The sequence below is a fragment of the Pinus tabuliformis genome, chromosome 1_1, assembly GCF_031772625.1.
Source record: "Pinus tabuliformis cultivar Carrire ecotype Pingquan chromosome 1_1, CPIR1, whole genome shotgun sequence".
In the NCBI taxonomy this organism is placed as follows: Eukaryota; Viridiplantae; Streptophyta; class Pinopsida; order Pinales; family Pinaceae; genus Pinus; species Pinus tabuliformis.
In genome coordinates, this window is record NC_142297.1 from 686,886,119 (window position 1) to 686,911,557 (window position 25,439).

Here is a 25,439-nt window from a genome sequence, read left to right on the forward strand (position 1 = left end):
CTTGAAAATAATTCTAAGTGAGCTGATCTTTACATTTGGAGTAAAAAAAGATTCCTCTTTGAGACTCTCGTCACCCCTGTCATCTTATACGGATGTGAAGTTTGGGCGTGTAGTATATCTAGGGAGTCATGGAGAAAGATTGAGATGATCCAAAAGCAATTCATAACCTATCGCTCAAGATCAATGGAAATAATCCGTACCCTATCCTCTTGATCGAAGATGGCATGTCCCCCATTGGAAGTGCAGCTATGTTTAGATATATAATGTATAAGAAGAAGCTTCACAATATGGAATCCAAGAGGCTCCCAAAATTTTCATGGGAAGCAAGGAAAATACAATTTTAAGGACAAGATGTGGGATACTAAGGAGCTGGAGGGTAAAAAGAAGCTAAGGTAATATAAGGAAGTGATCAACCCCACGCTTGATAACCATAATTATCTCTCTACGTTGACTAACACTACGAAGAAAATGAACATCGCTAGGATTACAACTAACTCTCATGAGCTTCGGAGTGACACGCGACAATGGTTTACTCCCAAGACTCCCTGAGACTATAGAATTTGTCAGCTTTGTAATACTAAGAAGGTGGAAGATGAAGAACACTCCCTTTTAGACTACCCAACTCTTGCCCACATCTGCTCTCAATTCCCTATCATCAGCCACACTTCCAATCTTCTTGACTTATTAAGCCATCCCAACTATAGCGATCTTGGAACACCTCTTTCTGTGCTCTTTGATCACAGAAGCGAGATTTTGAAGAATGACACTTAGCTCTCTTTTCTTGAAGTCCGATAAACCTCATTGGTCTTAATGGACGTTAATCATTATCATCATCATTATTATATATTTATAAAATAATTATATTAAAAATTATATATATATATATAGATTATTAATAAAAATATAATTAAATAAATCCTTAAAATGATAAGAAAAGAAAATCCTTTATTATTAAATATATTATATTCAAAATTTAAAAATAAAATAGAAATATAATGATATGAAGAAAATGTATATAACTTTATTCAATTCAAAAATGTAAATAACTTTATTTCATTCCACTTTTGGGAATAAAAATGTAATGGGAAAATCTTACATATACTTTTTATTTATATTTAAAATATTTAATTAAAATTATTAGTAGCTTCTTAGCGATTAGCCCGACGACTCATTAAGCGGTGTCTCTTGGTGGACTCGATTCATTGCAGCAGAGCAAATAATTCTTCAATGTTTTCGTTTTTCGTTGTCATGATTAGTGTTGCACATGGCTGCATGACACTCCAATTCGATAAGGTTGACTATGATATAGAGCGTTTCTTGGTCATAGTCTCCACGACCACTAGATTGATCTTTGAACCCATCAATATAATTCAAGGGAGACATAACTCTAATTTTATTGAGACCACTATTCTAGTTTAAATAACTCACTTTAAGCTCCTTCCTCATCGCTCTTATGAACTCTCACAAGGTTGCAACGAGGAATTGGGCTTTGCTCATAGACAAATCCCAATCCAAAATTAGCGCAATTGACCCACGCAATCAGTGCCAAGGAATAATGTGTTCAACAACTCCCCTTAAAAAAGAAAACATGAGCCATGAGCCAAAATCCCACCTTCTAACCAAACAAAATATAGACCAGACGAAATTACAAATTCAAAATTCAAATTTGAATGCTTTTAGCGCCTTTACTAAATTCAAAATAAAACGGAATTAGGAAAACGACGGTAGATGGGGAATCCAATAGAGGTCGCAGGAGGAGATGGGGCAGGTTTGATAGTGGTTTCTGATAAGAAGAGTGGAAATGTCGAGGTCAGAAACAAAGATGGCAGAAGTCACCATAATCGGTGAGAAATATACAATTACCGGAAAACCAAGACGGTCGTGGAACTATCAATGGCATGTATGACCGACCATCCATTGCAATGTCACATCAAGCTCTAAAAAGTCGCATTATAGAGTATTCCAGAAAGAAATTTAAAATACAAAAACCTCGCGCTTTGTGGGGACGGAGAACTGAAAATGACATGCCGCTCTCGTCAAATATTTTCGCAGGAGTTGTGAAAAACTAATTGCCTTAATTATGAAGGTCTTTATGTGTATGTACCATTGAACTGAAGATTTCACGGTCAAAGATTATCACCTTTATTGTAGAAAAACAACTTAGTCTTAATTATTAAAGTCTGTATGTGTAGGGAAACTGAAGGTAGCGTGGCAATTCTGGTCAGTTCTTCTGGCCTGTGTTGTGGGAAAAATTCTTGCATGAAAGTGTGTACGGGCAGGTAACTGGTCAAATCTTCTTGCCAGTGTTGTGGGAAAAATACTTGCCTTAATTATGAAAGTGCGTAGGTGTGGGGAACAGAAGATAGCGTGGCGGTTCTAGTGAAATCTTTTCCCCTCTGTAGTGGAAAAACACTGAATTTTTCAAAAACAAAACCCTAGAACGTTTTGCCTAAGCTTTGTGGTGATGGACGAACTGAAAATGGCTTGCTCCTGTGGTTAACTATTTTCTTAAAATTTCACCTGTGTTGTGGAAAATCTATTAGCCTTAATTATGAAAGTATTTTTCTTATGACCATTGGAACGGAAGATGATAAAATTTCACCAGTGTCGTGGAAAAACTATTTGCCTAGTCTTGGTTACTCTGGTTAAAGATTTTAGCCTGTGTTGTGGAAAAACTACTTGCCCTAATTATAAAAGTCGGTATGTGTGGGCTGATTATAGCGTGGTGGTTCTGGTCAAATATCTTCGCCTCTGTCGTGGAAAGAATACTAGAGCCTCTGTCGTGGAAAGAATAAAAGGAAAAACAACAACTACTATTATGGTAATAGAGTTTCAGTTTCTGTCCATAACTTGTTACACTATAAATAACTTGGAACGGAAATTATCTTAAACTAACTATACATTTCCCAAACATAATTAAACAAGATTAACGATGTGTTCCAAACGAGAAGGTCCACAACCTCCTGTAATATCACTGTCGTGGTAAAAAAGGAGCGACACCAAGATAAACGTTTATGTCCATGAAAAGAATAAGTATATTTCCATATTTCAATTCGCATACCGGTATTAATACCGCTGAATAAACTAAGACTCGCTTACACACTAAACCATTCATTGAATTATTACAACGCATGAACAAGGGACAAAACCACGATTAAGAGAAGTATCAAAACCACTAAGAAATTCAAGAACTGAAATTATGTATATATTCTGAATATTCTTTTGTACTAAATCTCGTCTCTCTCATTCAACTTTACATAGTTTACATACAAAACTTCAAACAAATTGTCTCTACAGCCTATGGGGTAAGGGCCAAGATTTGGCAACCTAGCCCATAACTTATCCATCATTTAATAAAGAAAGAAAAAAATAAAAATAAAAAAAATTCATAGAATCATAACGGGTAATGTATGCCATAACCATAGGAAATAGACAGAAGTATTCTTTTAAGCTCCGGTTGTAAACCCAAACTGGAAGTATCTAGTTGCTAAAACCTCCATTCCCTAAGGAATCCCTTGTGGGTTTCATATTGTGGTGAGGGTTTGACTACGCCGAGAGCCAAAAACCCTTCCACTTCATCTTGGAGTCGACAAAAGCCACTCAAACAAGTAGACGTTCAACCAAGGAGAAATAACCGACCTGTAGATAACAAAACAACTTGGCTTAGGTTTAGGGCCTCCCGAAAGACTCTTCAACCTCAGAAACGGGTTCGAGCCATACTTGTGGAAGCAACCAGAGAACCTGTTAGAAGCAGACCTCGGCTTGAATAACGAGGGAGAATTCATAAATGAAAAAAGTATGAGTAATTTAATACCTGAGGGTATAGGCGTCACTGTTGAAGCACCGAATACCTGAAAACAAATAGCAAGTGTTACACCACATACCAGAGAAGAGGCATAAACTATAGGAGTGCTCGAATTTAGAAAGAAACTGACCTCGGTGACAGAGGCTCATCTCTGTTCGGCTCTCGATGTCAAAGAAGGGTTCTAAACCATCCATCAGACCATACCTGTATCAAATATCGAATTAAAACTAAGAAGGAATAAGGTAGTTGTGTTTCCCCAACTAAAAGAGCAGACATGTATAATTTTACCTCCTTGTCTCTGCCATCGATCATTTGCCTCTGAAACCAAATAAGCACTCATTTAGGAAGAGGTAAACCCTCTCTCCAATGCTCTTACCCTGCGCGCTACCAGATCTATTTCCTCTCCTCTCAGATACAGCGAAATGAGATGAAAAATCATGTTAGGGTTTCATCTCAGGGTCAATGCCCTTGTCAAGTCACCTGCGAGGACCGAATGCAGCATACCATTCTTACCTTTGCATTAATCGCCCCAATAGAGGAGACATCACCTCTACTAAGGTGTGGGTAGGTGGCACTGATATAGGGCTTGGTTTAGATAGTCATACAGGAATTCCTGTGTGCTAATTAATTCCCTTAATTCGCGCCAAGACCGAAAGTTATTCAGGACCCTTTCCATGTATTTACACATTGCGTTGATTGGATTAAAGTGACACGTAACCTGGGTAATTAGGGCAGTAAATATTTTATTTATTTATTGTATTACGAAGTGTTACAGTGAATAATTATAAACCATTTTTTTCTTTATTAGGTTCATAGTATCTTTTAGACTAAGAGTTTTAGAATTTAATTTAACTATCAATAATTATTAGATCTATGATAGGTAGGAGCTAAATTATTTAGGATTTAAATCAATGACATTTTCTTAGCAAAGAATTTCTTAATAATACACTCATTCACCATCAATTTAAAGATTTATGGACTAATTTAAAAAAATTCATATCACTATAAGTTGATATTTTAAATAATGTAAAACAATTGATAATTACAAACCATCTTTATTTTATTAAGTTCATAGTATCTTTTGGAATAAGAGTTTTAGAATTTAATTTAACTATCAATAATTATTAGATCTATGATGGGAATTAATTTCTATGGAATATGGAAATCTAGTAGTCACTGATAGATTCCATATTCATACATTTTGTCCTTTTAATTAAATTGATTAAGTAAATAGAGTCTTATGAACATGTGTCAGATAAACATGAGTTATGGTTTTTGGGGCATGTTGCATTAGTAAACCATGATATTGGCCCATGGTATTCTAATAAAGTCTATTTATATTTATAAAATGTTTAATCATGTTACATATATTTTAAAATTTATATATGTTTGACTTGTATATTAATTTTTTTATAAATAATAATAGTAATAACAATTTAAAATAAAATTATAATTTAGATAATTTTTTAAATTTTGTTAATCTTTATCAATGTGAGATATATCATAAATATTTTAATATTTATTAGCATTTACCAACTATTTCATTTATATAACTACATTAAATATTCATAAATCAAAATTCATTATAAATTTTTTAAACTCCACTTTTATTGTTATAAGTCTAACTTCGTTGATTTGGAATTAAAACACTTTTGGAATTAGAATGTAGGATTAATGTAAACATTTTGCACTATGCCTACTTTGTGTTTTGAGTGGACATAATCGTATAGAAAAAATTAAAAAATTAAAAGCTCACACTTCTAATGTGTTTAGTGGTATAATCCCAAAAAACTAACAAAATTTAAACATTTTCTTATTATTAAACTTATAGAAAACACGATTGGTTACCTACGATTCTTAAAAAGATAGTTAAAATTTTTATACACATACTTTATTTTAGTTAGACTTTAGAATTGGACAAACCCTCTCTACCTATGATTATATCTTTTATAAGAGTGTTGATGTGGGTTTTATGTACTTTAGTCAACAAAAGATAAGTGACACAGATCAAAGCTGTTCACATAGCCCTAGTTATTTGGTGTGGTCATCCTTTATGGGTTTTAAGGCTCCCTTAGCTTTTGGATTCCTCCTCTTGCAAAAAAGAACACTAGGGGAAAAATAATGCTAACCTATGCTATCTAATAAAACCTAAACTATTGTTATTTATGCCTAAAACTAAGAGTTAATGACTAATAGAATATAATATAAAAAAAATCTAATTATCGATATAAATGAAATAATAGAAATAAAATAGTATACCTGTTAACTTATTCTACCTAATTCTAATTTATATATGCTATTTATAAATTAGAATTAATCATATGAATTAAAATATTATACAACAATCTGCTATAGAAAAATATGCTACATAATTATGGTATAGAAACTGAAGCAAGGTGTTCTAATACAAGAAATGTACAAGACTATGATACATGAAGCAATACCAGAACTGTAATTGGTTGAAAGGAATGAAATATAATTGTTTCTCCAGAATATCGAGAGAATATAGCCTAATTAAATTTATAATTGAAATTACAAATAAACTAATCTATAATGCAAATAGTGAAAAGACAAGTAACTGCTAAAATGCATATCCCTTATCCTTTAAAGGAACATAGGTCAAATTGTTTGCTTTGATAATTAACATCGAGAATAAATGCAATAATTAATTAATGCATTCAAATTCCTACTTCTCAGCCAAGATGCATATAATAGGAAACTACAATAATCTCATAAAAAATGATAGTCATTCATTACTTGTTTATGAATGAAACCAATAAACGAATAATCAAAATGAGTATATGAATTTAGGAGTTGTTATAGCATAAACATTAATTCAATTCATACACAGAAGAAAACATTATCTTAATTCTAATATTTTTGTATAGAAGTACAAAAACCTAGACCAGATATATACTCAGATCAATTATCGATCTCATGACACAAGTCACTGGAGAGCATCGAACATTTAAGAAACTATAAAAATTGAATCAATATAAGACATAGAAAGAAATGTGATGAAATTGCTAACTGTTTACAAAATAAAATCACATAAATACCTATGGCCTATTGTATTTTGAGAAATAAAATTACGTAGAAGCCATAAGACGATAAGAACCAATGACTACAGAAGGATTAAAGGCACGATAAGTAGGCAATTGAGTAAAACCAATCCTTAAAAAATCAGAGTGTAATTCAAAAAAAATCCACAGTCACATAAAGTTAAAGAGAATTTCTTTTCTCCAAAATTTCCCTATATAGTACTAAAAGTACCCCCCATACTATAGAAAATCCAAAGCTTATATAGAGGTTTAAAGAGCTCATTGTATCGAAAATAATCCTAAAAATTCTCTAAATGTATGTTACAAAATTAATTCAAATTGTTTACTTAGTATCCTAACCAAATTATAAAAGGTAAAAGAAGAAGACAGATGAATGACATGGAACCCATGCACAACTCACAATAGGTACATGTCGATCGAGCATATCCTCCTTTGCAGGATCTAAAGCCAACATTCAATAAACATGAAGGACGTATTGCAACAAACAAACAATTATTAAACATTGTCTTGACAACAAGATATGGTTTCTACATAATCAACGATTCTATAGCTACCCTTTTTAAATTTAGTAAAATAAATCAAATAGGCACATATCTTGAAAACTTCAAAAATCCTAATCGTAGATAACAATAAAATCACTACTTATCATGACCAGAGTTATCTATATCAAAAGATATAACTACTTTGACATTTCTTGACTTGATGATAATATGTGTATCTTTAGCCTGAGATATATTTTCAATGATGGAGGATTTTTGTTCCATGTGTTTTTGCCTAGCTTGAAATGAAGTTTTGAGTTGATTATTTTCATGGAAAAGCTAGCTGATACGATGTTCAAGACATGGGGATAGTGAGCAAGTATTGTTGGTTCGAATACATGTTCATACTTGGCTCATCCAAATGGGAATTTCTCAGATAACTATCATCAAGTGGCACCAACAAACACTCTTGAATCATCTTGCACCTTGGGTTTAGGGCGATAGTTTAGGATTTGATGATTGTTTTTCATTTTTCTTAGGCAATTTTCCTTTGCTTTTGTTTAATCTTGACTTTAGACTCGAGATTTTTTTCTCTCTCATTGATTTCTTCTTTATTTACAATTTTGTAGGCACGGGTTCACACCAAGGACTAACCTTGGAGGATTTATTTTCTACTTTATCCCTAAATCCATGTCTTGATTCCTCGTGACGGATAGAGGTATCATTGGTCTTCCTTCTAGTAACATAGACATGAGTGGTTCCCAAGGCTTCACTCATGTTATCATCTGAAACACAAGGGTCTACTTCATTAAATAATTCTTCACAGACATATTGTAATGAATGACAAGATGGCGACTGAACAAGAATATCAAATAGAGGGTTAGGTTCACATAGACATGGGGAATCAAAGTCTTCAGGAAGTTGGGGATTTTTGAAACCATTTCGATCAAGGAAAGACTCCCATTCATCCCTTGCCTTTTCCAACTAGTGTTTCACTAGAATACAAAAGAGACCGCGATGAAATAGGGATATCTCAGATATCTTTTTTAATGATTGGTATAATGGGGACATCTTAGTTAGGCTTTTATGCAAATAAAAGGGTAGATTAAGCTTATGGCCAAGGAATTCCATTAATCATCTAGTATGATAAATATAATAGACTATATCAACCCTCACAAGTAAATACTGATGCAACAAACGCACTAAATTACACAAGTTTGGTTTCAAAAATGAAATTGGAATACCTTTCACATGATAAACACAATCTTTACTGGCGAAAAGTTTTTTCCATGGATTGTAGCGTACTTCACAGTTTTTGGACCAAGTCTCTCCATCAGCAAGTAGATGAACAACTTATGCAATAAATTCAACATCTACAATTATCTCCAGATCATCCACTTAGGCTTTCTTTCCATCAAAATAAGAGGAAAAAGCTTTGATAACCACTTTACTATAACCTTGAAAAAACTGAAGGAAATCCCACCATATGACCCATCAAAATAGGGGTGCACACTCATCATACACCTCCACCATCTCATCTCCAATGGCTTCAGCTCGAATAAGGAGTGCCAGGTCTACAATCCAAGAGGGTTTTGGCTAGGAATCAAGGTGAGAAAAAAGGGGAAACACGCAACAAGAGAGTTACCAAACCCTTTCTTTCAAAGAAGTCTGAAAAGTACGGGAAAAAACAATAAAATAATAAAGAATTGGTAATCTTGAAGCCCCAAGAGATTAACTCATACATCGACAGGCGGGAGGATGGTAGAGAGAGATTAATTGTTGTGAGCTATGGTGACTGTGGGTGGTATATTTTGTGACAGTTGGCACAAATTATTATTAAATTCCCCGAGGAGAATGTCAAATGACCCATAAAACCCTAATACAAATCTAAAAATAATAACCCTTATCGCAAGAACCATTATTTATCATAATTGAAAATCTAGAACTTTCGAAAGGAAAATCTCCATACACATCAACACAGGATCGCAATAATTATAAGTCAGTCATTCAATCAATAAGAAATGTAAACCAAGTGTCATATGGTAAAGTCATGGTACAAAACATATTCAAATATAATAAATAAACCATTTGTAAAAATAATCAAGAGAAATTTATCACATAGTTTATGACCCATTATAATAGCCATCCATTGACCCAAACCACATGTACATGTTAGGGGTTATACATAATTGAATGAAACATATAAAATGAAGTGTTATGAAGACATTATAATATGCAAATAGAAATAAGATAGGGCTACTATAGAATCAAGGATTATGTAGCGACACTTTTCACTCTAACATTTATATCTTGTATAGAATCAAAGCGAGTCAATAAGTTATTGAAATAGTAGAAAGAGACCAAAGGCATGTCATATCAACATTTAGAAAATAAAATAAAGTTGCATAACAAGGTCATTTCAAACATGCAAAATCAAAGCCAAAGGTTAAAATTGAAAACCAAAGGATAAATTTAAGGAGGGAGCCCATGTCATTTTAAAATGACAGGTGAGTCGGTTAGGCTGCTAAATATTGGAGAGTAAATGGATGAACCGATTATATTTGTCTTGAAATGAGTTTGAGAAAAGCATATAGATCAAATTCCTTAAGAATGTGAATGCCCATAATAATATAAGAATGATTATTGTAGCCATACTTGAATACAATTAATCTGTTGATAAAAACATATTAAAATAACAATAGAAAACGTAAAATTTACAAATAAAATCCATATTAATTTTCAGAGAATCCAATAACCAACAAAGTGAAAGATAGAGTGGGTAACCAAGTTGGTGATGTAATTTTGACTATAATTATATAATATTTAAAAAAAGTTGGAGTTAATTTTTTACTTATCTCCTTATAGGTTTACTCAAATTTCAATTGTGTACACTCGTTGGATGTGGAGTTAGATTTTGCACCCAATGAATACCCACTATGCATACGTTTGAGTAGATCCACACCAAGAAAAATTAAAAATACATGAAAAAACATGTTTCATGTAGATATTCTCAAAAGTATGCATAGTGGGTATTCATTGGATGCAAAATCTAAATTTGCATCCAACAAGTGTACACACTTTAAATTTGAATAAATCTACAAGGAGAGAAGCAAAAAATATAACTAAAAAACTAGTTTTCTTTCTTTCCTTCCAAAAATATTTTCCCCTAGGATGATGTCATCATCTTGAATCCTATTGGTTTTCTTAAAGTTGATTTTGTTAGTACATTTTTCATTTTGAGACTCATTTTTTACCTTTCCCCTAATGTATAAACATAACGAGAACTACAACCAGTGGGAAACTCTAATGGAAGGAAACCATAGAGATTACACAGGATCACCAATACCAGAGGAAGAGGAAATTGATATAGAGTTTGTGAATCATAAAGATACGTCAGATACAGGCGCTTATGAATGAAAATAGGTTGGTGAAGCTTTCGAACCGCTAGGAAATTTCTCTTGTCATATTATGTTATGTTTCTTCATCTATAGATAAGTTCAGGTTAAGTGTATGCATGAAGCTATTTATGTTTATATGACACTATTATTAAGTTTATATGACACTATTTTATATGACATATTTAATAAATTTAGTTAAAAGGGAAAAAATAACTACTTTTGTAAACAAATTTCAATCTTTTATTTGTGTGCACTACTAAGAATATTTTAGAATATTCTATGTAGGTTAACTCCATACCATCCATCTAGTCATTTATTTATTTATTATTTTTAACCATGATGAAATTGAGGTGAATCAAAGATAACCTAGTAAATGTTAGTATAATACCAAGAGCATATCGAGTAACCCATAAACTACATATACCAAAAATTTATGATTTAATGAAAACAAAAACTCAAAAAAAACTACTCCTTAAACTTATCATCCAATTAATAATTAACATAATTATATTTTTTAATAATAAAATTTAATTTCTAAATTTACCAATAATTTCATAACTTAAATTTATATATTTCATTTTATTATTTTACCTCCAATATATACATTCTATTTATTTAGGGTAAATGAAATGAACTTTGGATTTCATTTTCTTATATTAATGAAGAGCTATAATAATTTAACGATATATTCTATTAATACAAGTATTGATTGATTACCAAATAATCCTACTTTCTACTTGACCATCTTTTACTTTTTAATGTAAAAATATTAATTTTTTCTATCATTGACAATACAACATTTTACAATATTTTTTACATAATGTTTTTGAAAAATATTCATTATTAAATTGAATATACATCCTTAAAATTATCTATTAATAAAATGAATATTTTTTAAATCTATATAGATTGAAATTGTTTTATCATATAGATATATTTTTCTCCGATATGCATTTTTATTATGCATATTTTCTTCAATGTAAAAGCATTGAAACTTTAAATAACTGACAGGTATTTTTTAACTGCACATTTATTTATTTGTAAAATGAAGTGGCCAACCAAATAGAATTCGTAAAAGGTGGACAAAGCTTTTGGAATTTAATAATGCTACTCAAATGGTGGACAAAGTTTTTGGAATTTAATAATGGTACTCAAAAGGTGGACAAAGTTTTTGGAATTTAATAATGATATTCCAAATAGATTGCAAAATGCAATTTATAAACCTCCCAAAAATCCATTGAGTTCAGATAAATTTGAGTATGTGAGTTAATTCAGAAGTACTCATACTATTAGGGCAAGGTTCCTATACAAGGAAAACTGAATTTATGACGGGATAAAACTTTTTGAACAGACTCCAAACGAGATATTTTATGGTGTCAGCTATGTTTTTTTTAGTGAGAGAAAACATTTGTATTAATAAAAAATACAGTTTATATATCATGGATATAAACCGTCTGTAAATAAAAAATCAGATACATAGTGATCCAGACTAAAACCATATAGTCTTATGTGTGCCTAATAAAAATTTTAAATATAGGAAAAGTAACAAAAAAAACATAGATCCATTCATCCAAAAACATTTTGATTCACAAATTATAGCATATCAATCCACGGAGGAACCTGGAATATCCAACACAAAACACGATAAAAAAAAGTATAGCATCCTCCTAGAAATTGTTATTCAGGGAAAGGAAAAACACCAACATCTAGTATGGAACCTCCAATCTGAATCTCGATATGCAGTGGATCCAGTAAGCCCATCTTAGAAATCTTGTCTACATTTTGGTTGAACTCTCTTTCTATATGTTGTATAGAGGCATTCCTGAAGGACCCCCAAAGGGTCATGATTTGTTTGAGCTAGCCTTGTAGATGTGGTTGCTTGATATGAATGTTACCCCGGACAGATTAATGATGGTGTGTGAGTCCCCATATATATGTATAGTGGGAATGCTCAGGAATGATGTGAACCATAGTAGTCCCCACAAAGCCATAGCCTCCGCCTTCATATTAGTTCCACAGCCAGCCCCCCAATGAACTCATTATTCATGTTCCATAGAGATAACAGTCCAGAAACCACATCCACATCTGCCACCATGTGCGACACCATCAAAATATCCAGTTGAATATGTAATCCCAGGGCCAGTCTTCAGGATAGTCGCCTGAGGGGGTCTTATAGTGTTGGTCTGTGTATTATAATACCAACCAAGAATGCAGTCAATTACACATGGCCTATCTCCCATCACTCCCTAAAAAATAATACCATTTCGCCATCTCCAGATTTCCTTAAGAAAACATAAGGGAATACTTCGCCACTAGGAGGCTTTTTGACTCCACCAAGTCAGATAGTCTGTGATATTATCAAAAAAATTATAGGGAAATTGATACAACCAACAATTTCCATACAGATCTGCAGTGCGATGGGGAATTTAAGAAATAAATGGACATTATCTTCCACCTCCTTCCTGCAAGAAACACATATACTAGGCCCCTGCCAATTCCTCTTTTGTATATTTTCCCAAGTCAAATTCTTGTTTGTCCAAACAAGCTAGATAAATAAGATGATTTTGATAGGAAACTTGGTTTTCCAGAATTTATAGAACCATCATACCTCAAAAATATTATGGTCATGCAGCAAATGGATTTTCAACAGTCTGCTACCGAAAGATCATCTCGCTTCATCCTCCCAAGCCATCCAATCTGATCACCCTCGTCCCCCCTACAAATACCAGTCAACCTCATTTTGCCTCTAATATGCTCCCATTCCAACGCCTCCAGACCCCCCAGGCCCATCTCCCTTGCCCCCTTCCAGATAGGGATATTTCCATTCCATTGTCTAATGGATTGGTTCTAGAAAAAAATCATCAGTCATTGATGCAGTGTATGAGCCTATCCGAGAGGTGGAAATATGGCCTCATACCCATAATATGATCCAGTCCAATCAGAATCTTGTGCCTGGAACCAAAGATTCAGAAAATGCACCTCAGAAAATAGTGTCGGGTTTTGTTCAGACTGAGCCATATGACAGATCCCGAATGTACACCAATCAATACCCTGTGCATCCACATAGTAAAATCCTTACCCTTGAGGTATTTATGCCTTATAATATCTGCCCAGATTCCAATTCCGAATATGCCCCACCATAGGGTTTTTTGTAGTAAGGCCCATCCATAACACCTCAGGTCCAATACCCACCAACCACCCATGTTTTTTGGAATAGAAATGGAGGCCATGGTAGTAAGATGATATTTGCAATCAGAAGCCGAGCCAGACCAAATGAACTTAGCCATAATTCTATTGAGTTTTGAGATGATAGTAATAGAAAGACAATAGAGATGTGCCCAATATACCGCGATTTGTGTGATCGTTGACTGCGTGAGTGTGAGATGCCCTCCGAGTGATAGAATTTTTTTCTCCCACCTTGAGATCTTACCATAAAAGCAATCCACCAGCCACACCCAATCATTTATTATGTAGTTATTTGGCTTGATATGAAAACCAAATATTTCATACCACCCTCCATGCTCTTAGCCTCCACCCTAAATAAACCCTTTATATATGTTATATCCTCCTCATTACCCTTGCCATATAAAATTATGGACTTTTGATGATTCACAAAAACTCCCATGGTGTTTCCAAAGTTGAAAAATATGTGGTAAAGTGCCAACCAAGCAAATATAGAAATCATGCCCATAATAAGAACATCATCAACAAAAAAACTGTCTGACATTCAGATGTTAGACCCAATACGAGAGCCTGAAAATCACCCTGCGCCACGACCCATTTAATATGCAGACTAAGTCCATCCATGGCCAAGATGAATAGTAACAGAGATAGGGATCACCCTTGTCTTAGTGTGCGGTTCGCCCAAAAAACTAAGTGGGATATCCATTGACGATCACAATATATCTAAAATTTGAAACACATGACATGATCCAATCAATGTTTTTGGGCTATAGGCCAATTTTATGTAAAACCAGCCGCAGATAGCCCCAATCCAGGAAATCATATGTCTTCTACAAGTCCACCTTCATGATAGTCGCATTTAGTTTTTTTGTGTGAATAGAATGAAAACACTCTTGTGTAGTAGCCACAACATCATGGATCTGTCTATCTTGCAAAAATCCAAATTGTTCGGGAGATATGAATTTGGATAGCATATGCATGATCCTGCTAGAAATAATCTTGGATATTAACTTATAGATGAGATTGCACGGAGAGATGGGTCGGTAATCCTTGAAGGATCCAGTGAGCCTCCTCTTGGGGAGTGCTATGAAAGTTGATTTGATATGCGGGTGGATAAAACCTTGAAGACGAGATTCTTCCACCATAGCCAGGAGGTCCTCATGTAGATCATCAAAAACATGTATAAATAGCTCGACGGTCCATCCGTCTAGACCCGGGCATTTGGCACTACTGAAAGATCTGAGCACTTCCACTATTTATTCCTTCATAACACTATTATATAGTGCTTCATTTGAGTCATCATCAAACATAGTGGGGTATAAACCCACTCCCCAAATCTAGTCCTCAGTACAGTCTGCCTCCCTGTGCCTGTATGCCCATTCAAAATGATTGATTGCCTCCCTTTCTATGTCTTGTAGTGTCTGAATCCAATTTCCATATGAGTCCATCATATCCCAAATTGTATTAATATTCCTTCTGTGGTTGGAATATTGGTGGAAAAATTTTGTATTCTGATTCCCCTCCTGAATCCATATAGCCCTACTCTTTAATCGCCATATTACCTCCTAGATATGTAGGATAGATTGTCTTTTTCTTTTCCAGTGATCTGATGGATGTCCATAGTACCCTGGAAGGGTTGTCTGATTGAAGTTGCAGGCTCAGTCTATCTAATTCATCTGAGATATCCTTTCGGTCCTTTTTCATTTGGTATTTCTTGTTACATTCCCATATTTAAACCACCCCCTTGAAGGCCTGTAGTTTCTTCAGCATTACCACCATTGAGGAAATCTCATGTGACTTGTAATGTGTGTAGAAATCCTTCACTAGAGTGACAAAATCCAGGTCCTCCAACCACACCTGATTGAATTTAAATGGCACCCCCATTCGGAGATCATCCATGTTCCATTTTAAGATAATGTCCCTGTGGTCAGAGATAAAAGAGTTGATAATCCCTGAATGGATGTACCCCAACCTCTCAATCAGGGGCTCATGTAATAAAAATCTATCTGGTCGCTTGCCTATATGCATGTCCCTCGTCCTTCCATTATTCCATGTGGGAGCAAGTCAAGGAGGGAAAATATCCACTAGATTATAGTCGAAAATGATATCTTTTCATTTGTCTTCAATGGGATCCAATCTGCAAGAACCTCCCCAAATCACATCCAATCCAATAGTGAGGTGAGTTTCACTTCCATTAGGAGGGAATCCAGTACCAAGATCCCTGAATCCACCAATTTCTCCCAAAAACCGATCATATCTCGATAGGGGGCGTATATATTGATAATGTGAATGCGTCCCGGGAGACCTCTAATTTTCCCCATCAAGAGAATGCCAGCAAAACAAGAGTAAGCCTTCATAAAAACCCACCTCGGGTTCCATAGTGCAACGAGACCCCCGGAGAGGCCAATAGAGTCTATTGCTACAATATGCCATTCAGGAAACATCTTTCTGAAATATGATACCAAATTTCGGGCCAAGTGCATAGATTCCTCGAGAAGAATGATGTTGGGGCAAGATGAGTAGAACAGTTCCTTGAGGATAAGAAATTTATGAGCGGCCCCCAATCTGTGAATATTCATAGAGAGGACAAAATTCATGTTGCCCTTAGAGAGGGCTCATTTTCTCTAAGGGCCTATGGGTTGACAGTTGATGCAATTGGAATATCAATAAGTGCATATGGGTCAGATGGACTGAAAGGGAGGGTATGTGTCCTCGAAAGTGGCAACTATCTCTACTATGAGTTCGACGAACCGTGATGTTCCTAGATGAATTTGGGTTGATATGGGGCGATAAGGATTTGCGAGGCTTGTGGATAATGAGTGTGCGGAGGTCCAGTGTCTTTTTGTTTAGTAAAAAATAAATATCAATGTCAACCGAGTTTGTCGGAGAGGATACGGGGTAGGTCAGCGATAGGGGTCATGGGCCCGTCACCGGGGAATGTTTGAAGCGAAGAGGGGGAGTGGGGGCAGGAATGTAAGTGATATGTCTCGAAGATATGGCGTAAATTGCCATTAATGGGGGAGGGGTTTGCCTCGAAAGAGACAGGTCACCGCAAGGTGGATGAGTGGACCTATCAAAGGGAAAATGGGTTGAGTCATCAACAACAGGTGACCTAGTATCATGTGTCATCCAGGGAGATGAGGGAACATCGATCAGAGAGGTATACTTCCGGTTATGAGGATAATAATGAGAGGAGAGGTGTGAGAAAAGACAAGGGGGAGTACCTGATGGAATATTCTTCTGATCCACCACTACCCCTGCAATCCGGTTGCCAGCAAAGAGAAAGTCCCTTCCATCAACCATATATGTCGATCCATGCAATGATCCTCTGTGGGGAAATCGACCTCCCCCCGTCTGCGTGGGTATTGTGCCATGAGGTGGCCAATATAGTGGCAAATGAGGCATCGAAATGGGACGCCCCAAAATTCCAAGCACTATGGTAAATGGGTACCTTCCTAGTGCAGCTCTATGTGGTCCAGGAAACCTCCCATATACTCCTTCTCAATTAGGACCCAGGTGATCCTCTTATCTCTAGCTTCCAATCACTATGGATCCACATAAACAAATTTTCCAATGGCATTTCCAATATCCATAAATACCTACCGAGTCGACAATTCAATCGGTAAACCAGGTAGCTTGACCCAAATCAGTCTGTTCTTGGGTGTCTCCTTCAGTGGGTTGAAATAGAAAACCTCTCCCTCGAATCCATGACTGCCCATTTATCCTTTCCAAATCTTCATGGCACAAGAAGTGCAAGCTTGACCACTGTGGGCATATATCCCAGGAGGGTCTTCTACTTCATTTTGACCCAGTAGCGCATGTTCCCCTCCATAATCTCTGCGCAATCCCATCTACCCACGAGAGCCTGCTTCTGAACACTGTGAATGCGATCAATCAATACGTCATGACCAAAAATCAAAATAGGCATCGAGGTGGTAATATGAACAACCCATTTATTCCTTCTATGCCGTGAGCCTCTAAACATACCACGATGATCCCCATGAGATTGAAGAATTGCATGTTCGCCACCTGGGGGGATCACCAGACGGACCCTCCATATTCCTTGTGTCAATATCATTGGGTCCATTGCCCAAATCACCCATGCGGCTGCCCTGGTGGTTCCACTTCGCCTCCAACTTGGCTTTGATGTAAGCTTCGTGGGTGGACGTGTCCGAAGTGAGTGGGTCTAATAATGCAGTTTGCACAGATATATGCATGGATTTGTAGGTTTCTGTAAACATTTTATTAACAGTCTTCCCTTCTTTTCGACTGATTTATATACCTAATTGGGCTAAATTTCTTGTTTCACTAGAGTAAAAAATTAAAACTAGTACAAAAGATAGTTATTAGTTTCTCTTGGCTAATACTATCAATGAATCATCAAAGCACATCCACAACTCAATAACTTTCTGGTTGTTCATTCACAATAAAATGAGACAAAAAATATACCAGATTTATATGGTAAAACTCAGACAACTTACCAAAGAAACATCTTTCACCAAAACTATTCTGTTTTATTTTTTAAGGAGCATTATTGCATTCAAACTTATTATACATTCCCTTGCAATAGTTGCGGTAATTATATTTTTAGTTTATAAAACTATATAGAAACAACAACATTTACTTGAATAAACATAAAATTTAAATTGTTGTGATATTTTTAAATTTTTTTCTAGTTTCAACTGGTGACCTAAGTAATATCAAATATTTGAAAATAGAGATATTCAAAGTTGAAATTAGCTAATTATAACTTGGTTTAAAAAGAGGAAAACAAACTAGGGGAGGGTCGCCATTACCTGTGCGCCCTCCCCACCACGTCGCAAAACCACGTGTCAAAGAACATGGAGCCGGTACGACACTTGTCCACCGTGGAGCTCCGCGTGTTGGGCATCATGTCATCCCATAAAACTTTCACTCCGTGCCATTTCCGCCGTTTGTTTGGGGTCATTGCTGCGATGTTCCATTTTCCCTTTGTCTTTCTGCTCGGGGCCGATTGTTGGGCGAAGCCCCCCGCCGAAGATGACGCAGGGCAGCCCCAGAACCTGCGTGCTTCGTCCTGTATTAATGTGCTATTGCAAGCGTTTGTTCGATTGATAAGGTTTATGGACCTGCGCACTTCGTCTAGTATGCAGGTGTTGGTGCAAATGTTTGTTGGAGGTTTAGGGTTTGTGGTTGGAACATCGCTTCTGCTTTTCTTTTGGTTTTCTGCCTGGATTTCTTGGTCGTTCTAGACTGCCGGTAGTTTAGGGTTTCTCTGGTGGTGGTCTTATTCGCCAATTTTGTTGTTCGGGGATGAGCCAGTTGCAGTTTTACTGAGCTCGAGGTAATTGCTTAATTTGTTGCTAATTTGTTGTTTTGGTCTGGTATTTTTGGTGGTTTTCTGTTGTCTAATGGCCTTTTCTTCTCGTTGTAGGTGTGGAGAAGGTCTGGCGAGCTCCGGGGAAGGTCGGCGACCATCCATGGCCTGTATCCCATAGGATTTTAATCCTACCAGCAATTTCTCTGTGTTTTTCAACACAAACAACTCTATTTGGATATTTTGTAAACTTTCTATGGCATTTTTTTGAGGGTTTAGGGTTTTTGTGGATATTTTGATGTTGTTTGTTGTTGAGGGTTTAGGGTTTCTGTGGAAATTTCACTGTTTTCGCTGTTATTTTCGCCATCTCGTGCCATCCTTGGAGATTAAGATGCCAATGGAATCACCTGGAATCAAACTTACTGCATTACCAACACCTCCTGTGCCGTGCCCTCGGCCGTCTAGTGCCATCCTCGGCGGAGGGCTTCACCCAACAACCGGCCCCGAGCAGAAAGATAAAGGGAAAATGGAACATCGCAGCAATGACCCCAAACAAACCCTCTCCTTGTTTTTGCTGTTATTTTCACCCCGTGCCATCCTCGGCGGAGGGCTTCGCCCAACAACCGTCCAGGACAACAATACCCTCTCTTCTTGGCCCACAATTCTGCTCTCCTCTTGGCATTAAGGACAGAGCACAGGCTCTGTCTATCAACAGATAAAATGTGTTCCAACTGTTGCAGTTTGTAGCCACCTCAATTGAAATTTTTGTGTCCTGTTTTTTGTGGGGTTGAGAAGAGATTTGGGTTTAGAACTGGCTTTTAAATATTAATCAAATTTTGCAGGTTGTCGTAACTAGACAAAGTTTCAGTCCTTTTATAGAAATTTTTGTGTCCTGTTTTTTGTGGGGTTGAGAAGAGATTTGGGTTTAGAACTGGCTTTTAAATATTAATCAAATTCTACAGGTTGTCGTAACTAGACAAAGTTTCAGTCCTTTTATAGAAATTTTTCTGTCCTGTTTTTTGTGGGGTTGAGAAGAGCTTTGGGTTTAGAAATGGCTTTTAAATATTAATCAAATTCTGCAGGTTGTTGTAACTAGACAAAGTTTCAGTCCTTTTATAGAAAATTTTTTGTCCTGTTTTTTGTGGGGTTGAGAAGAGATTTGGCTTTAGAAGTGGCTTTTAAATATTAATCAAATTCTGCAGGTGGCTTTTATGGAACAATGCATCCATTACTTCTCTGAAATGGTGTTTAATTATACTCTTTGTCGCTGCTCTTAATTGACTTGCATAACGTTTCCCTTAGGCTCCCCTTTTAAAAGCTTATCCTCTCATGGCATCCATCACCTGTCTTCACCTCGTCCTTGAAAGCTTTTGTCAGGAACTTCACTATTTGTATTTGAAATGAATCCTCTCTCGCTATTTCACTGCTCACCTATCCAATAGTTTCATCTTGCAATTTTCTTAAATTCACTTTAAAAATAATTTTTGGGTTCCAACCACTCTGAATGACCACAATCCACTTCTCTTTAAAGTCTGAGATCAATGGATATCATTATTAAGCCATTGCACTTTTGTAGAAAGTCGTTAGATTGACTAATTTGAGTATATTTACAGTTAAGCAAATTTGGGGTTATTTTGGTTTGGCTGAAAATAACAAATTCTTTAATGGCCATATTTATGGGGTTGTATAAGTCTACCATTGCAGTTATTTAACTATGAGCATATATAGCTTCCCTGCATTTATATCTATGAACAAATTAGTTATCTGTTGTTAACCCTTAATTATCTAACAAAACTTACATGTCCTGAACCAATGAAAATCAGTGCACCAAATAGAATGAAAAATATACAATTGAAACATTCAATTTGTGTCAATTTACAAAGGCAGATTCTCCAACAGCTTTGAGTGGATTCTCAATTTACATAGTGTATTTTTGATCTATAACACTTGATTTATTGGACATTCAATTTAGAAGACAAATTTCTCCAAACTGCTTTGAGTGGATTCTCATTTATACAACACTTTTCCATTACTTTACATTTTGATAGTCCCCTGAATTTAATACTATTGTCGTTGCTCTCAATTGACTTGCATAACGTTTCCCTTAGGCTTCCCTTTTAAAAGCTGATCCTCTCATGGCATCCATCACCTATCTTCACCTCCTTCGTGAAAGCTTTTGCCAGGAACTTCACTCTTTTTATTTGAAATGAAGCCTCTCTCGCTATTTCACTGCTCACCTATCCAATAGTTTCATCTTGCAATTATCTTAAATTCACTTTAAAAATAGTTTTCGAGTTCCAACCACTCTGAATGACTGCAATCCACTTCTCTTTAAAGTATGAGATCAATGGATATCATTATTAACCCATTGCACTTTTGTAGAAAGTCGTTAGATTGACTAATTTGAGTATATTTACAATTAAGCAAATTTGGGGTTATTTGGGTTGGGCTGAAAATAACAAATTCTTTAATGGCCATATTTATGGGGTTGTATAAGTCTGCCATTGCAGTTATTTAACTATGAGCATATATAGCTTCCCTGCATTTATATCTATTAATAAATTAGTTATCTGTTGTTAACACTTAATTATCTAACAAAACTTACATGCCCTGAACCAATGAAAATCAGTGCACCAAATAGAATGAAAAATATACAATTGAAACATTCAATTTGTTTCAATTTACAAAGGCAAATTCTCCAACAGCTTTGAGTGGATTCTCCATTTACACAGTGCAGTTTTGATCTATAACACTTGATTTATTGGACATTCAATTTAGAAGACAAATTTCTCCAAAATGCTTTGAGTGGATTCTCATTTATACAACACTTTTCCATTACTTTACATTTTGATAGCCCCCTGAATTTAATAGTATTGTCGCTGCTCTCAATTGACTTGCATAACGTTTCCCTTAGGCTTCCCTTTTAAAAGCTAATCCTCTCATGGAATCCATCACTTGTCTTCACCTCGTCCGTGAAAGCTTTTGTCACGAACTTCACTCTTTGTATTTGAAATGAAGCTTGTCTCGCTATTTCACTGCTCACCTATCCAATAGTTTCATCTTGCAATTTTCTTAAGTTCACTTTAAAAATAAATTTTGGGTTCCAACCACTCTAAATGACTGCAATCCACTTCTCTTTAAAGTCTGAGATCAATGGATATCATTATTAAACCATTGCACTTTTGTAGAAAGTCGTTAGATTTAATTTGAGTATATTTACAGTTAAGAAAATTTGGGGTTATTTTGGTTGGGCTGAAAATAACAAATTCTTTAATGGCCATATATATGGGGCTGTATAAGTCTGCCATTGCAGTTATTTAACTATGAGCATATATAGCTTCCCTGCATTTATATCTATGAAAAAATTAGTTATCTGTTGTTAACCCTTAATTATCTATTAAAACTTACATGCCCTGAACAAATGAAAATCAGTGCACCAAATAGAATGAAAAATATACAATTGAAACATTCAATTTGTTTCAATTTACAAAGGCAAATTCTCCAACAACTTTGAGTGGATTCTCAATTTACACAGTGCAATTTTGATCTATAACACTTATTTATTGGACATTCAATTTAGAAGACAAATTTCTCCAAACTGCTTTGAGTGGATTCTCATTTATACAACACTTTTCCATCACTTTACATTTTGATACTCCCCTGAGGTAGATTGCCTCCTCATTTGAGATTGTTTGGTCATTTGATTTTTGTATTTAGCCATTTTCCTAAGCCTTTGGCCATTATCTCTTGTCCAAAGTTGGAATGGAATGTTATTATTGAATTCCCAAACATTGTAGCAATGACGCCAAACAAACGGAGGAAATGGCGTGGACACAGAATTTTATGTGATGACACGATGCCCAACACGTGGACCTCCACGGTGGACAAGTGTCATACCGGATCCATGCACTTTGACATGTGGTTTTGCGACGTGGCGGGGAGGGCGCACATAATAACTTATAGAAATAGTTTTATCATATTTAATATTTTACAGAAAGACATATTCCATTAAAAAATATCTTATCAACACACAGTTAGGTTGCCACAAGAAATCACTACTAGGTTGTAAGCCATAATGTTTCTTGTGACAAGAAAAAGGTACAATCTAGTGTTGTAAGCCAAAATGTTTCTGTGACAAGAAAAAGATACAATCTAGTGTTGTAAGCCAAAATGTTTCTGTGCCAAGAAAAAGATACAATCCATCCAAAATCCACATCATAATGTGGTTAGAACCAAAAACATATGACACCCCACTTCTTTATGGCCCTGAGAATCTTGAGTGCCAAAACTCCCCCAGTTGCCTTCTTGAGCCAGGTAGGTTGGCCTACCAGTCAAGGGCTGATTAGGAAATGGTTGATTTCTGCCATATGATTGATTCCAATTTGCAGCTTCCAACCATGGAGGTACTGAGTACCCATACCTCACATTTGCACTACTGACCCCTGCATTAAGTGGAGGTGTATAATGAGCATACAGAGAATTGACACCAACTCTTGTAGGAATAAGGCAAGTGGGTAAACCCTCAGTTTGATAGTGTGGCACTTGAATGTTTATGAGATCTTGGAATAATGGTGTATTATCTGCAATGGAGTCCAATGAGTTTGAAATAATCCTGGTTTCATCAGCTATTCTTGTATCGTTGATCATCCCTTGTTCCTTTTCAAGAATTTGTTGTGCCTTTCGTTTTTCCTTTTCCTGTCTTGCCATTTGCTTTTATTGGTCCTTAACTTTCCTTGCTTTATCTCTTTCAATCCTTCCATCTGCTCGACGTTGTGTTGCAACAATCCTTGCTGCCTTCTTCTCCTTGACTAGATCCTTCTTTTTCTATTTTAATTATTGCATTTCCAATTTCTTTTTTTTCAGACTCAACTAACAGGTTTATATAGTCCTATGAGGTGAGTAATTGTGAGCTTCGGCCCAGACGAAGACTACCCGGTGCACCTTGCTTTTTTTCATTGATACTCTCTCTACTGGTAGCTTTAGGAACCGTCCAAGTGTCTTCTCCACCCCTCCCACTTGCATGTCATTGCTTGGTACTTCCCTTTCAGTATTTGTTGGAACTGATTGAACTATATCATTGTCTTCATTTGATGCCTCATTATGTTCTTCATCTTCTTCCATTGATCTATTGTCCACAAAAAAATGAACAATTTCACTGTTCAATTCTGTTGGTTGTGAGGGCATGTTCATGCTTTCTTCATTGGTTGCTGAGACACTATGTGCATTCATATTGATCATTGCTTCTGCTAGCCATGAAGGTGGGGTTACTTGGCTTGGCAATGTCAATTGGTCATTGTCAACTGCATGTTCAACGATATCATTAACAATATCAGCAACAGGAATTTCATGTTCTTGAGTTGGTGGAACAATCTCCATGTTACTGTGAATTTGTTCATTGTTATATTGTGTTTCACATACAGTTTCATCATCTTCAGCATATAAGTTTCCTTGAGACACGGAAATCATATTACCAGCTTCAACAACATCATCTTGGTCATCTACTTCTTGCACTTCAACACCTGTTTGGGCATTCCCTTCTTCCTAACCATCCACATGAAACAATTGGCTACAATTAGTATCATGCATAAGAGCATCATAGTTCAGTGGCCAGATTCCTGTCCTCCTAAAGCCAGCCTTGATATTTGATGGTGTCAAAGTCCTTTTAAAAGTTTTACTTGTAAGCTTTGCTAGCTCAAACCTTTTCACCTCAACCCCTGGATTCTTTGCCATCCATGCAATGCGCTACGACCTGAAATATTTCTTGAAAGGGCCAAACACACTAACATCAAGGGGTTGCAGTTTGTGAGTGGTATGAGCAGGCAATGTCAACAGGTCAATGCCTAAATTGTTTTCTTCCTCAATTGTTTGTACAGCCATGTGGCTCCCATGGCCATCTAATATCAAAAGGTGTCTGTTATTAGGCGAGACGCCACCTGGTACCAATGCAGCAAAGTGAAAAAGCCAACTTAGAAATAGTTCTTTAGTCATCCATGCATGGGGATGTGCAGCCATGCATGAACCTGGTTCACAGTTCTATATATAGTTTTTCAGTTGATTTTTACCTTTGAATAGATAAAATCCTGGGATTGAAGTACCAATTGCATTGACACAAATAAAATAGTTATCCACTCCCTGCTCTTGGGAAAAATCTTTGGCACATTTCAGCTCCCTCTCTTGGCAATTACCCGCATGCCACAATTCCTCCCTACCTGTAAA

The 25,439-nt window shown here is 35.8% G+C and overlaps 1 long non-coding RNA gene across 1 annotated transcript; it reads right to left on the reverse strand.

Moving 5' to 3' along the window:
- Positions 1 to 3,407: 3,407 nt before the first annotated feature.
- Positions 3,408 to 4,324, reverse strand: LOC149215278 (uncharacterized). The gene is made up of 4 exons (XR_016250463.1): positions 4,094 to 4,324; positions 3,936 to 4,009; positions 3,815 to 3,851; positions 3,408 to 3,639 (listed from the first exon to the last, which is right to left on the reverse strand). It is a non-coding gene; the product is annotated as an uncharacterized LOC149215278 (long non-coding RNA).
- Between the last annotated feature and the right edge of the window lie 21,115 nt (positions 4,325 to 25,439).